This window comes from Lissotriton vulgaris, chromosome 2_1, assembly GCF_964263255.1.
Source record: "Lissotriton vulgaris chromosome 2_1, aLisVul1.2, whole genome shotgun sequence".
NCBI classification, from domain to species: Eukaryota; Metazoa; Chordata; class Amphibia; order Caudata; family Salamandridae; genus Lissotriton; species Lissotriton vulgaris.
The window spans coordinates 1,364,941,905-1,364,956,704 of NC_141687.1; positions in this window are offsets into that span (position 1 = coordinate 1,364,941,905).

Sequence of the window (14,800 nt, forward strand, 5' to 3'; positions counted from 1 at the left end):
TGATCGGTCTCGGGCGTGAGACCATGGACCAAAATGTGTCAGAGCCATCGCTGAGTTCATTGCTGGCAGAACTCTGGGCGTTTCAATTGCAAGTAACTGTTTCAATGAATAAAATTGATGCAGGCCTATCTGGGATGCTGCTTATTGTACCGGACCCTGCCCCAATCTTGGAACTACCATCTGTAACCATTTTGACTCACTGCGAGGACCCCGTGGGGATGCGAGTATTGGACTCATCGGATGAAGCCCTGGAAGAAGGTGTCCTAGAGGTCGTGAGTGTGCCACCGCATCTTCCACCGCTATTGACTTTTGAGGTATTGACTGGCATCCTACCCCCGGAGACTTCTGTTGTAGACTCTTTTTTCATCTTGTGGTCGTCTCCCCCCCTTTTGGAAACGTTGCGACCCCGGGGCAAGGAACATCGGAACTGTCTTGATGGGGGAGGGAGACTTCATGCACCTGAGGCTCCCGTGGATTTACTTGCTGCAAGTGGTAACGGACTGACTCTCGATGATTTCCCTCTCCTCTATGACTTGCTTGTATGCCTTTGGGTCTCGCTGGGGAAGGTTCGTGTGCTGGTCCGGAAGGGTCAGGGGTGAGAGTAATCAACTCGGGCGATTTGAAATGGTATTAGGACTGTTCGATTTGCAATGGTTTGATTTACGAGGCTGGGCGGTGTGTCACGGTCCCCCCTAATTTCTCTCATAAGGGTCGCTTCACATCAATCTCTTTGCGATAGGGGGTGTCTGTTTTTGGCGGGGGGGACTAAGGGGCTGGGGGCATGTTTTACTAGGCCCTCCTCCACTCTTTCTCTTTCTTTCCCTTCTTTTAGGGTTTTAGTTCTTTAGGGCGACAGGCACGCTGCTAGTGGGGTTAGGATATAGCCATCGGCAGGGGTGCAGGGTGGGGGGGTTGGAGGTTTTTTTTATTTTTTATTTTGCCTTTCTTATTTTCTATGGCCTTTTTCTCCCTTCCCTCTCTTTCCTTTTCGGGTTAGTCTCGTCTGTGTTCTATTATGCTTACACTGTGTTCTGGAATTTTGTGCTTACGCTTCCTAGGTTAATTGAAAGTCCGGGTGGGCAGGCTCTGGGAACCGGCGCTTACGAAACTGTATTCTGTATTGTTGTGTGCTTCGACTTATAATGCTTCAGCGCCAGGGTTCCTTATATTGTTGTTCCTGAATGTATATCCTGTCTCTTGACCTGTCCCCCGTCTCCTTTAGCTTGATTGTATGGCACCTGATCCGTCTAGTTATATAATATAAAATGAAACCTTTAGTATATCCTGTGACCTATCCATGCTTTTCAAGACAAACTTCATCCTGAATCGCTGCCGGACCTCAGGGATGTCGGCTGATGAGCTGTGTCACACCGTGCTATGATTGGTTACACTTATGACTAGCGGCCGGCCCCTGCGGTTGTAGGCCCATACTTGTACTTTCATAATGTTGCAATAAAGGTTTTCAACAAAACAAAACCAACAGAAAATTATGACACATAATTAGAAAGAAAAGCAGCCTTTCATTGCACACAAATTTACAAAACCTTATAATATAAGACTTGTCCAAATATCTCAAATAAAACATGCATATCGAATCCCCAGTGACATTTGTGTTGGTGAATTTTATGGAGGGCTTGAACAATGTGGAGTGCTGCTTTGATTGCTAATAGTGCTAGGGCGCTGCACATCTGTGGCGGGGGTATGTTCATCTAAACTTAGCTTTGCACATTTGTGATGGGAATTCTGATTTCGATTGTACAAACAAAGCACCCATAGATGTGTATGTGATTCATGGGATTTTTAATTCATTTACTTCTCAGCAGGCAGTGAGTGGGTTGCTTGTGAAACTGTAAACATATTAAATGCCTGAGCATTAGAGAGCTATTGTGTGAGGTAAAAAAACAAGCATGAACATTTATGTCCCATTAAAGAGTAAAGACACATGCATCATTGCTTCTGGCCGCACAGAGTAGGGTTAATGCTGACCTTTTCCTTGCTGCATTCTTAATCTGTAATTGCCTTGTTTAACTTTTGAGATTCCTCCTGAGTCCAAGAGTGATCTAATTCTCTGGGGTGTAAGGTCCAATACTTATACCCCATTTTGTCTTTGTAGGAAGGGTCTCTGAGCCCAGACTAAACCAGTTCTGTCCTCTCTGGTGCAGCAGGCCCACAGGAAGTGGAGACAGCATTGTGCAAAGGAGACACTGCCTATTTAGGTGCAAGGGAAACTCTTCCCACCACTCTAAAGGCAGCCAAAGTTTATTCAGCCCAGCAATGAGTCTCCCAGGCAAAGACAGGTCACTCCTCTACCCCTCCTGGTGGCTGTCTACAGTGAAAGCACATCCCTAGCCCCTGTCACTCCAACACCAAACAGTCAATACACAAACCAGTAGAGGCACACAGAATGGTTAAACAAGAAAAGGCCTACTTTCTAAAAGTGCAAAAACTGGGGTGGCGAAGTGAGCTAAAGAACGTTAATCAATTCAGCCCAGCTCTGTGACTGGGGGTGAGTGTCTAAAAAGTTTCAGCACTCCGTCCATCATCTTTTTGTGCTTCCTTTGTTCGCCCTAAGTTGGCAGGGTATGCCCAGACATTGGTCGCTTGCTCTCTTTGCCACTGGAGTCAAGCAAGCCTGGCTGATGAGAGGTGTTACCCTGAAACCAGTCCCAGGATGCTTTCGCAGCTCAGTCAGGACTGTTTCCATGAGGAACAGAGTCAAGACTGATTTGCATATGGCTGGGTCTGAACTGGGGTGGTGAAGTGAGCTAAAGAACAATGATGAATGCAACCCAGATCTAAGACTGGGGTGAGTTTCTGAAAAGTTTCAGTGCTCTGTCCATCATCTCTTTGTGCTTGTTTTGTTCGCCCTAATTTGGCTAGGCCCAGACATGGGTCCCTTTCCCACTTTGCCACTGGATTCAAACTAGCCTGGCTGATGAGGGGTGTTACCCCAAAACTGGTCCAAGGATGCTTCTTTCCCATCCAGGGAAGACCTGGCTTGGCATTTCGGGCTAGACTGATCCCATGAAAGACAGGGTCAAGACTGATTTGCATATGGCTGGGTCTGAACTGGGGTGGCAAAGTGAATTAAAGAACGATGATGGATTCTACTCAGATCTGTGACTTGGGTTAGTCCAAAAAGTTTCAGTTCTCCGTCCATCTTTTTGTGTTTGCGCTACTTTCATAAAGTGGCATTTTCAAACACACAATTTAAAAAACATATTTACTAAAAGATGTGTCATTAAATTCTGTGTTTTTAGAGCCTAAACTCCATTTCTATTTCTTGTTCCATTGGAAAGTTATGATTGAGAAGTTATAACGCTACAAAATAGGGCCAACCCAAAAAGAAGTCACTGGGACCCGGGTATGCAGTAATATAGGAAGAGGGGTCCCAGAACGGGAGGACAGATAAACACAAAAGTACAGTGTTATTTATTCACAGAGTACTCAACCACACCTAGGTGTACATTGCATTAAAATATCAACCATATTTTTTTCCTGATTTTTGTGAGATGTTATAAAGCAACTCCTATGTTAGCCTATGTGACAGCTAGCCTTTCAATAGTGAAAAACTAAATTTGCAGTATTTCAGGACATTTAAAACACAGCAGTACATGGCCTACCAGATGGGTGGTTCTACATGTAAGAAAAGGGAGGGTTAGGGCCTAGCAAGTGGTTTTACTTGCCAGGTCGGCATGGCAGATTTAAACTGCGCACAGGCACTGTAGTGGAGGTCTGAGATACTTTTACAGGGCTACTCATGTGGGTGGCACAATCAGTGCTGCAAGCCCACTAGTAGCCTTTGATTTACAGGCCCTGGGCTTACACAGTGCACTGTACTAGAGACTTACCAGTAAATATACCAATTAGGGATAACCAATTGCAATAACAATTTATTCAGGGAGCACATGCACTTTTGACACTGATCAAGACAAAAGTTCCCAACGCATCTAAGCCAGCAAAAACGAAGTCTAGCACAGCACAAAAAAATACAGGAGATAGAGGCAAAATATCAGTGAATACCGTGCCAAGGATGCAAAGTCTAACAACCACAATGTCAAATTTCCCCCACGTGACTCAATCTCCGTCTGTGAACAACGAAAGTAAGTCTAACTTGCAATATCGCTCGCTTCAGCAGAAACATGCCTAATAAACAGAGAAACACGCAGAGGTCAAGATGTCCGTCTGTTTGAAGCATGCAGTTTATAGAGCAAATGCGTCCATGCTTAAAGTTAAAGCTCAACGTGCCATGCAGAAGAATTCATAAAGTGCTGCGTGCCGCACTGATCAACGGGGAAAGAGCAGAGGAAGCGCACATTGTGATTGGCAACCAGGAGGAACCAAAAACACATTTTGGCCTATCCAAAGGAATAATGAGTGAAATCGCCTAAGCGTGAACCAAGCACACATAGGAGTGACAATTACAAGCAATGCATCAATAAAAAGCCAACATTTCTGAAAGGCACAACAAGAATGAAAGGCAATCAATGGTTTTGGTTAAAGCTCATATTGTAGACACATTCTGCCTCACAGAGCAGCGCATGCTCGTGGACTCTATGCTCAACTTGAAAAGGAGATAGGATATGGTCTTAACTCTAATTTTTATTGCTGGCGGAGTAGAAGGAAAGGCAGGGGGCACAAGGAGGGAGTGAAGGGATGGGTATGGGGGTAAGATGGACAATGGAAGGGGTGGTGAATAAAACTATTTGGAGGCACAGCTCTGCCTAGTATTGTGCATCAGTGGTAAGACCAATGCAGTTTAGTGCGGTTGTCCTCAACACGCACTAAAATGCGGTCATGCATTTTTAGCACCTCCGAACACAACGGCACTATGAGGTACAAGAAACTGCAAATAGGAACAGGGCATTGCAAAAGCGCGAGCAGCAGGATCCCTGCTGGCAGTAGTGTGCATACTGTGCAGCCAGTGAGCCTGCATTATACAGTGCTGCCCTCAAGGTTGTGTGTCTTTACTCACAATAAAGAACACAATTTGTCATCACACGGCACAGTGCCACCCTCAGACTCAGGCAGCAGTGCACCATAAAGCTTTGCCTCAGGAATTCATCCACGAGACATGCCATGGCTCAGGCTCTCAAACAGACTCTGACAATTCATCCTCTATGGTTAGTGATAATCACCCTGAGACCACCAAGCAGTGCACCGCCCCATGTCCAGGCTGATACAGAGAGTGATGATCCATCTAGGGGGCGGCGACTTGCCTTGTTGTATTTCGAAAACTGGCGCCACCTGCACATCACCGTTAGTGCCATTTAACTCAAGTCCACAAACAAGTCAGTGATTGGATGATGATTGGCAACAGACCTAGCAACTGGTGGGCAAAACTAAGTTTTTGTGTTACAGCATGCCATATGCTCCCCCGCTAGTTTAGAGTGAGCAGGGGTGCCTGCACCTCTCAGACCATGCAGCGCTACAGACCCTCAGACTAATTTGGCAGTGCTGTACTTGGATTACCCTATGCGCTAGTGTGTTGGCACACTGACAGACTGGCACCAGAATGCTGCCGACCCTGAGGAAGGCATCTGTTATATTGTATTGAGATGCTGGCTGGAATGGCACATCTCTGTGATGTACTGTACATTCCAGCATGATGTCACCTTAGTGGCATCATTGACAGTTGGCCCAGTTGTGTCTGGCAAGGACATCGTTTGGGTGCTTTCTCCTATCAAATAAACCCTACTTGAAGATTTTCACCAGCTGTCTCCTGCATTTAATCATAACAATTTTGGTGACGAGAATGGGTGTTTTTTATTCTTTTTGTTATTCATTATTTTTTTACATATAGCTTGATGTATCTTTTATTTTTCTTCTGTTTCATTCTTAGTTCTTTGTTTTACTGTAAGATGGGGAGATGTGTTATATTGTATTGAGATGCTGGCTGGAATGGCACATCTCTGTGATGTACTCTACATTCCAGCATGATGTCACCTTAGTGGCATCATTGACAGTTGGTCGAGCTGTGTCTGGCAAGGACATCGTTTGGGGGCTTTCTCCGATCAAATAAACCCTACTTGAAGATTGTCACCTGCTGTCTCCTGCATTTAATCATAACAGCATCGCTGCCAGTGGATAGGGCTTACAGGGCAAACCTGCTCGCAGGAGAAAAATGACAAGTGACTTGTGTCACACATGCTACTCTGGACAAGCATTCAAAAGAGGGAGGGCACACTATGACTGTCTGCTTGTGACCGGTCATGGGAATGAGATGCCATGCTGCCATGTTTTAAAAAGCTTTTGCGGCTGCAAAGTGTGGCAGACTTTCAATGAGCAGGGAGTTTGTCCCCGTGTACGCCCATGAAAGAGAGCGTACGGTCTCCATCTACTCTTACTCCAAATCGGCACCAGCAGCAGTGAGCAGTAAAGCATGACAGAAGACAAGAGTGCAGCATCTCTGCACTAGCTGAATGTCAAAAGACAGCCAGTATGAGTACACACACAGGTATAGCATGATCATCAGTGCACAGAGGGCCAGCAGAAAAAGTGGGTAAGTTGCAGGCAGGGTAACTATTAAGAGAAAGACAAAGTGACCTGCCTGTCACAGTGATGTTTGGAGTGATCCTGCTTGTATGTCATATTGTGGTTCTGATGATTAATGCAGATTTCAAGGCACCCTTGGTAAGGAGTGGCCGGTCCAGGATTTTCCCATATTTTTATAATGGAGAGTGGTTATGATAGTGACCTTCCATTTTAGCAGCTGTTTCAAGATTGTTGTAGAGCTCTTCACTGCTCAAAATCTCATCTTTGGTTGTTGAATGTCACTCATAAATACGCTTAAACCATGGAAATTTCACACACAAGCCGCACTTAAGCTGCTATGGAGGCAACATGGGTGAGTGACTGAATTAGGCGGGCACCATGTACAATGGATGATGGAAGGGAAGTGCTCACAGCAAGCACATAGATAAAGCATGGTTGGTGCATGCAAACACTGGCAACAACACAGACAACAAAGGAGGGAGGGTGGGTAAGGTATAGAACAATACAGGCAACAACTGAGATGGGTAAGTGGGGTAAGCAACAACACAAGAAAAATGGAAGGAGCGAGGGGGGCTTACAAGCAACAACACAAGCAACAATGGAAGAAGTTAGTATAGGTGCAGGCAAGCAACACCACAGGCAGCAAATGAATGTGGCTAGGCGTTGAAAGCAACTACACAGGAAAAAACTGAAGAAATGAGAGTTAGTGGGTGAAATCAACATTAAGTGGTGAAACAATGGAAGTAGGGAGGGTGGATGAAAGCAAGCAACATCATATGCAACAATAGAATGTGGATGGAGTTTGGATGTTGCAAGCAACAATGCAACAATGGAAGCATGGTGGACAGGTAGAAACAAGCATTAACACAGACAACAATGGAATGAGGGAGTGTGGGGGCAAGGAAGCAACAACACTGGCAACATGAGAAGGAATATCGAATTGGGTAATCTTACACAGTGTAAAGTATAACCTCGAGTTCACCGTGTGCGAGGACCTCGCAGTATTAAAGATAATCAGGTAGTCGCTAGGTAAGTTTCTTGGTACAAACGATTTTAATCATAAGCTGATATTCAGTTCATATTGTAGTCATATGTTGAATATATTCATAAGTGAAGTATCATTCTTCAAAGTCAAAATGTATAACCATCACAATCATCCATAGCAAGTATCTGTTAACTCAGTCAATGCGTCCCCAATGCATTTCGAGCATCTGCTCTTTGTCAGGGAGAAAGTTCTATAAAGAAAACACAAGGATATCCAGGTGTAATGCGCAGTACAGGAATCAGTATCGCAGTAATTACAAAGTGGTGCCTGTAGCAACTCAAATTAATGATGCTCAAGAAAAACAATGGTGCCCAAGAAAGACGAAGCAACAAAGCATGAAAGAGCACTCATGCAATGGTGTGAAATTCAGTGATGTGAAGAAACAAAATAAATCAGAAACGTCAGGGTGTAAATAAAGGTCCCAAATGAATCGTCTAGGAAAGTACGGCTATGAGTGGCACGCGTAAACAGCTGTGTGAGGGGTCCGGGTGCATTAATGCTCACCTGTAACTTCAAGGAGTGATGAAACAATCTGCGCAAAAACGCGGTGTGCAACGAAAGAAAACGACAAATATCCGATAGTAAGTGAAGCATGACGTGCTCAGTGTGAAACTGATTGAGGGTGGAGTCGGGCTCAAATAGTGAAGAGCGAAGTGCGGCAAACTTTGAGGTCTGTCGAGTGACTATAATACAAAAGTGAATAGCGGGTAATCAGAAGGTTAAAATAATAATAATAATAATAATCTTGGCGCATACGTGAGTGGGGAAGAACAGAACCGGGTGCTGCTATGTGAAAGTGGACGCGCCGAGACAGCGTTATCTACGGGACGAAAAAGGAAAATATGGCAACGACTGTATTTGTCTGCCCACTGGCACTCTTCCTTGAGATTTCTAACATCTCTTACTATGGGAATACAAAATATTATAGTTCATGCATTGTTGTAATATCTCGTATCCCCAATGTTTCATGTGTCATCTTTTAGCCATTGACCAGTTGAAGTTGCCTTTTATGTGATAGCAGACTACATTAGCTTTTCAGACTTTATACATAATTCGACAAGGTTTTACAACCAGTTCCGTTAGGGGATACCATATTATAATGGGCTATGACAGCTATAATAGTTGGTATCTCCTGTGTTTCTCTGGTAATAACATACCAAGATTCAATTTGACATGGTCTTATGTTGGATGGGTAAGCACAGTATTTCTATGCCAAAACGCACCCTTCGGTTTGCTTTCCAACTTCGGTTACTAGGGGTTTACTAAATATTATGGCTCACGCATTGCTGTAATATCTCGTATCCCCTACATTTCATGTGCTACCATTCAGCCATTGACCAGTTGAGGTGGACATTTATTTGATAGCAGACGGCAGTAGCTTTTCACAATTTCTACATCATTCCACATTATTTTACATCAGGTTCCATTAGGGGATACCATATAATATTGGCGACACCAGCTATAATATTTGGTATCCCCTGTGTTTTTCCGGTTAGAAATTAACAGGATTTAATTTGACATGGTCGTTTGTTGGATGGGTGAGCACAGTACTTCTATGCCAAAACGCACCCTTCCGTTTGCTTTCCAACTTCAGTTACTATGGGGATGCCAAATATTATGGCTCACACATTGCTGTATTAGCTGGTATCCCCTAGATTTCATGGACTACCATTCAGCCATTGACCAGTTGAGGTGGAAATTTATTTGATAGCAGACTACAGTAGCATTTCACATTTTATACATCATTCCACAACATTTTAGAAGCGGTTCCTTTAGGGGATATCATACATAATGGGCAATACCACCTATAATATTTGGTATCTCCTGTGTTTCTCAGGTTAAAACTTACCAGGATTATATTTTACATGGTCTTATGTTGGATGGGTAAGCACAGTATTTCTATGCCAGAACGCACCCTCTCGTTTGCTTTCCAACTTAGGTTACTATGGGGATACTAAATATTATGGCTATTGCTGTAATGTCTTGTATCCCCTACATTTCATGGGCTACCATTCCGGCATTAAACAGTTGAAGTTGACTTTTATTTGACAGCAGACTACAGCACCTTTTCACATTTTATATATAACTCCACAAGATTTTACAAAAGGTTCCTTCAGGGGATACTATATATAATGGGATATACTACATAAAAAATCTGGAATTCCATTGGTTTCTCGGGTTAGAACTTGACAGGATTTAATTTGACATGGCCATGTGTTGGACGGGTGAGCACAGTATCTCTATGCCAAGTAGCACCCTCTCTTTTGCTTTTCAACATTGATTACTATGAGGATACCAAATATTATGGCTCAACCATTTCTGTAATATCTCGTATCCCCTACATTTCATGGACTACCATTCCGCCAAAGACCAGTTGAAGTTGACATTTATTTGATAGCAGACTACAGCACCTTTTCACATTTTATCCATCATTCCACAACATTTTACAACCAGTTCCTTTAGGGGATACTATATATAATGGCATAACAGGATTTAATTTGACATGGTGGTTTGTTGGATGGGTGAGCACAGTATCTCTATGCCAAAGAGCACCATTTCTTTTGCTTTTCAACATTGATTACTATGGGGATACCAAATATTATGGCTCACATATTGCTGTAATATCTGGTATCCCCTAGATTTCATGGACTACCATTCAGCCATTGACCAGTTGAGGTGGACATGTATTTGATAGCAGACTACAGTAGCTTTTCACATTTTATACATCATTCCACAACATTTTAGAACCGGTTCCTTTAGGGCGTACCATACATAATGTGCAATACCACCTATAATATTTGGTATCCCCTGTGTTTCTTGGGTTAAAAATTACCAGGATTCAATTAGACACGGTGTTATGTTGGATGGGTGAGAACAGTAGCTTTATGCCAAAGAGCACCCTTCCTTTTGCTTTCCAACATTGGTTACAATGGGGATACTAAATATTATGGCTTACGCATTGCTGTAATATGTCGTATCCCCTACATTTCATGGGCTACCATTCTGCCACTAAACAGTTGAAGTTGACATTTATTTGAAAGCAAACTACAATAGCTTTTCACATTTTATACATCATTCCACAAGATTTTACAACCGGTTCATTCAGGGGACACTACTATATATAATGGGATATGCCACCTATAATATCCAGTATCTCCTGGGTTTCTCGGGTTAAAACTTAACAGGATTTAATTTGACTTGGTTGTTTGTTGGATGGGTGAGCACAGTATTTCTATGCCAAAAAGCACCCTTCCTTTTGCTTTCCAACATCGGTTACCATGGGGACACTAAATATTATGGCTCACGCATTGCTGTAATATCTTGTATCCCCTACATTTCATGGGCTACCATACTGCCATTAAACAGTTGAAGTGGACATTTATTTGATAGCAGACTACAGTAGCTTCTCACAGTTTATACATCATTCCACAAGATTTTAAAACCGGTTCCTTCAGGGGACACTACATATAATCGGATATAAAACCTATAATATCCTGTATCCCCTGGGTTTCTCGGGTTAGAACTTGACAGGATGTAATTTGACATGGCCATTTGTTGGATGTGTGAGCACAGTATCTCCATGCCAAATAGCACCCTTTATTTTGCTTTTCAACATTAATTACTATGGGATACCAAATATTATGGCTCACACATTTCTGTAATATCTGGTTGGTACCCCCTAGATTTCATGGACTACCATTCAGCCATTGACCAGTTGAGGTGGACATTTATTTGATAGCAGTCTACAGTAGCTTTTCACATTTTATACATCTTTCCATTTTAGAACCGGTTCCTTTAGGGGATACCATATATAATGGGCAATACCACATATAATATTTGGTATCCCCTGTTTTTCTTTGGTTAAAACCTACCAGGATTCAATTTGACAAGGTGTTATGTTGAATGGGTAAGTACAGTATTTATATACCAAAACGCACCTTCCCGTTTGCTTTCCAAATTCGGTTACTATGGTTATACCAAATATTATGGCTCACACATTGCTGTAATATCTGGTATCCCCTAGATTTCATGGACTACCATTCAGCCATTGACCAGTTGAGGTGGACATTTATTTGATAGCAGACTACAGTAGCTTTTCACATTTTATACATCATTCCACAAGATTTTACAACCAGTTCCTTCTGGGGATACCATATATAATGTGATATACCTCCGATAATATCTGGTATCCCCTGGGTTTCTCTGGTTAGAACTTGACAGGATTTAATTTGACATGGCCATGTGTTGGATGGGTGAGCACAGTATCTATATGCCAAGTAGCATCCTTTCTTTTGCTTTTCAACATTGATTAATATGGGGATACCAAATATTATGGCTCAACCATTGCTGTAATATCTCATATATCCTACATTTCATGGACTACCATTCAGCCATTGACCAGTTGAAGTTGACATTTATTTGATAGCAGACTACAGCACCTTTTCACATTTTATCCATCAGTCCACAACATTTTAAAACCGGTTCCTTTAGGGGATACTATATATAATGGCGTATGCCACCTATAATATCCTATCCGGTATCCCCTAGGTTTCTCGGGTTAGAACTTAAAGGATTTAATTTGACATGGTGGTTTGTTGGATGGGTGAGCAGAGTATCTCTATGCCAAAGAGCACACTTTCTTTTGCTTTTCAACATTGATTACTATAGGGATACCAAATATTATGGCTCACATATTGCTGTAATATCTGGTATCCCCTAGATTTCATGGACTACCATTCAGCCATTGACCAGTTGAGGTGGACATTTATTTGACAGCAGTCTACAGTAGCTTTTCACATTTTATATATCATTCTATTTTAGAACCGGATCCTTTAGGGGATACCATATATAACTTGCAATACCACTTATAATATTTGATATCCCCTGTGTTTCTCTGGTTAAAACTTACCAGGATTCAATTTGACATGGTCTTATGTTGGATGGGTAAGCACAGTATTTATATGCCAAAAAGCACCCTCCCGTTTGCTTTCCAGCTTCGGTTACTATGAGGATACCAAATATTATGGCTCACACATTGCTGTAATATCTGGTATCCCCTAGATTTCATGGACTACCATTCAGCCATTGACCAGTTGAGGTGGACATGTATTTGATAGCAGACTACAGTAGCTTTTCACATTTTATACATCATTCCACAACATTTTAGAACCGGTTCCTTTAGGGCGTACCATACGTAATGTGCAATACCACCTATAATATTTGGTATCCCCTGTGTTTCCCGGGTTAAAAATTACCAGGATTCAATTAGACACGGTGTTATGTTGGATGGGTTAGAAGAGTAGCTCTATGCCAAAGAGCACCCTTCCTTTTGCTTTCCAACATTGGTTACTATGGGGATACTAAATATTATGGCTTACGCATTGCTGTAATATGTCGTATCCCCTACATTTCATGGGCTACCATTCTGCCATTAAAGAGTTGAAGTTGACATTTATTTGAAAGCAAACTACAATAGCTTTTCACATTTTATACATCATTCCACAAGATTTTACAACCGGTTCATTCAGGGGACACTACCATATATAAATGGATATGCCACCTATAATATCCAGTATCTCCTGGGTTTCTCGGGTTAAAACTTAACAGGATTTAATTTGACTTGGTTGTTTGTTGGATGGGTGAGCACAGTATTTCTATGCCAAAAAGCACCCTTCCTTTTGCTTTCCAACATCGGTTACCATGGGGACACTAAATATTATGGCTCACGCATTGCTGTAATATCTTGTATCCCCTACATTTAATGGGTTACCCTTTAACCATTGACAACTTGAAGTCGCCTTTTACTTTATAGCAGACTGCAGTAACTTTTCATCGTTTTTTACATCATTCTACCACATTTTACATCCGGTTCCTTTTAAGGGACACCAAATATTATGGCCTATACCGGCTATAATATGTGGTGTCCCCAGTGTTCCTTTGTTTAGAACTTACCAGGATTAAATTATACATGGTCTTAAGTTGGATGGGTGAGCACAATACTTATTTGCCAAATAGCAACATTCCTTTTGTTTTCCAACATCGTTTACTATGGGGACACCAAATATTATGGCTCACGCAATACTATAATAACTTGTATCCCCTACGTTTCATGGGTTATCCTTTAGCCATCGGCCACTTGAAGTTGTCTTTTATTTGATAGCAGAAAACAGTATCTTTTCACATTTTTTACGTCATTCCACAAGATTGTAGGTCCGGTTCACTCAGGGGATACCTTATATAATGGCTCATACCGCCTATAATATTTGGTATCTCCTGTGTTACTTGGGTTAGAACTTACCAGGATTCAATTTGACATGGTCTTTTGTTGGATTGGTGGGCACAGGACTTCTATGTCAAATAGCGCCCTTCCTTCTGCTTTCCAACATCGTTTACTAAGGGGACACCAAATATTATGGCTCACGCAATACTTTAATATCTTGTATCCCCTACGTTTCATGGGTTACCCTTTAGCCATTGACCACTTGAAGTTGTGTTTTACTTGATAGCAGACTACTGTATCTTTTCACATTTTTTACATAATTCCACAAGATTGTACGTATGGTTCCCTTAGGGGATGCCATTATATTGGCCCATACACCTATAATATTCGGTATTGCCTGTGTTTCTTGGGTTAGAACTTACCAGGATTCACTTTGACATAGTCTTATGTTGGATGGGTGAGCACAGTACTTAGTGCCAAATAGTGGCTTTCCTTTTGCTTTCCAACATCGTTTACTATGGGGATACCAAATATTATGGCTCACCCCTTGCTGTAATATCTCGTATCCCCCACGTTTCATGGGTTACCCATTAGCCATTGGCCACTTGAAGTTGTCTTTTATTTGATATAAGGCAACAGTAACTTTTCAGATGCTTTACAACATTCCAGAAGATTGTACGTCTGGTTCCCTTATGGGATACTAAATATTAAGGCTCACTCATTGCTGTAATATCTTGTGTCACCTACGTTTCTTGGGTTACCCTTTAACCATTGACCACTTGAAGTCGCCTTTCACTTGATAGCAGACTACAGTAACCTTTCATATTTTTTACATCATTCCTCAAGATTTTACATCTAGTTCCCATTGGGGATACCATATATAATGGCTTATACCGGATATAATATCTGGTATTCCCTGTGTTTCTGGGGTTAGAACTTACTAGTATTCAATTTGACATGGTCTTATGTTGGATGGATGGGCACAGTATTTCTATGGCAAATAGCACCCTTCATTTTGCTTTCCAACATCGTTTACAAAG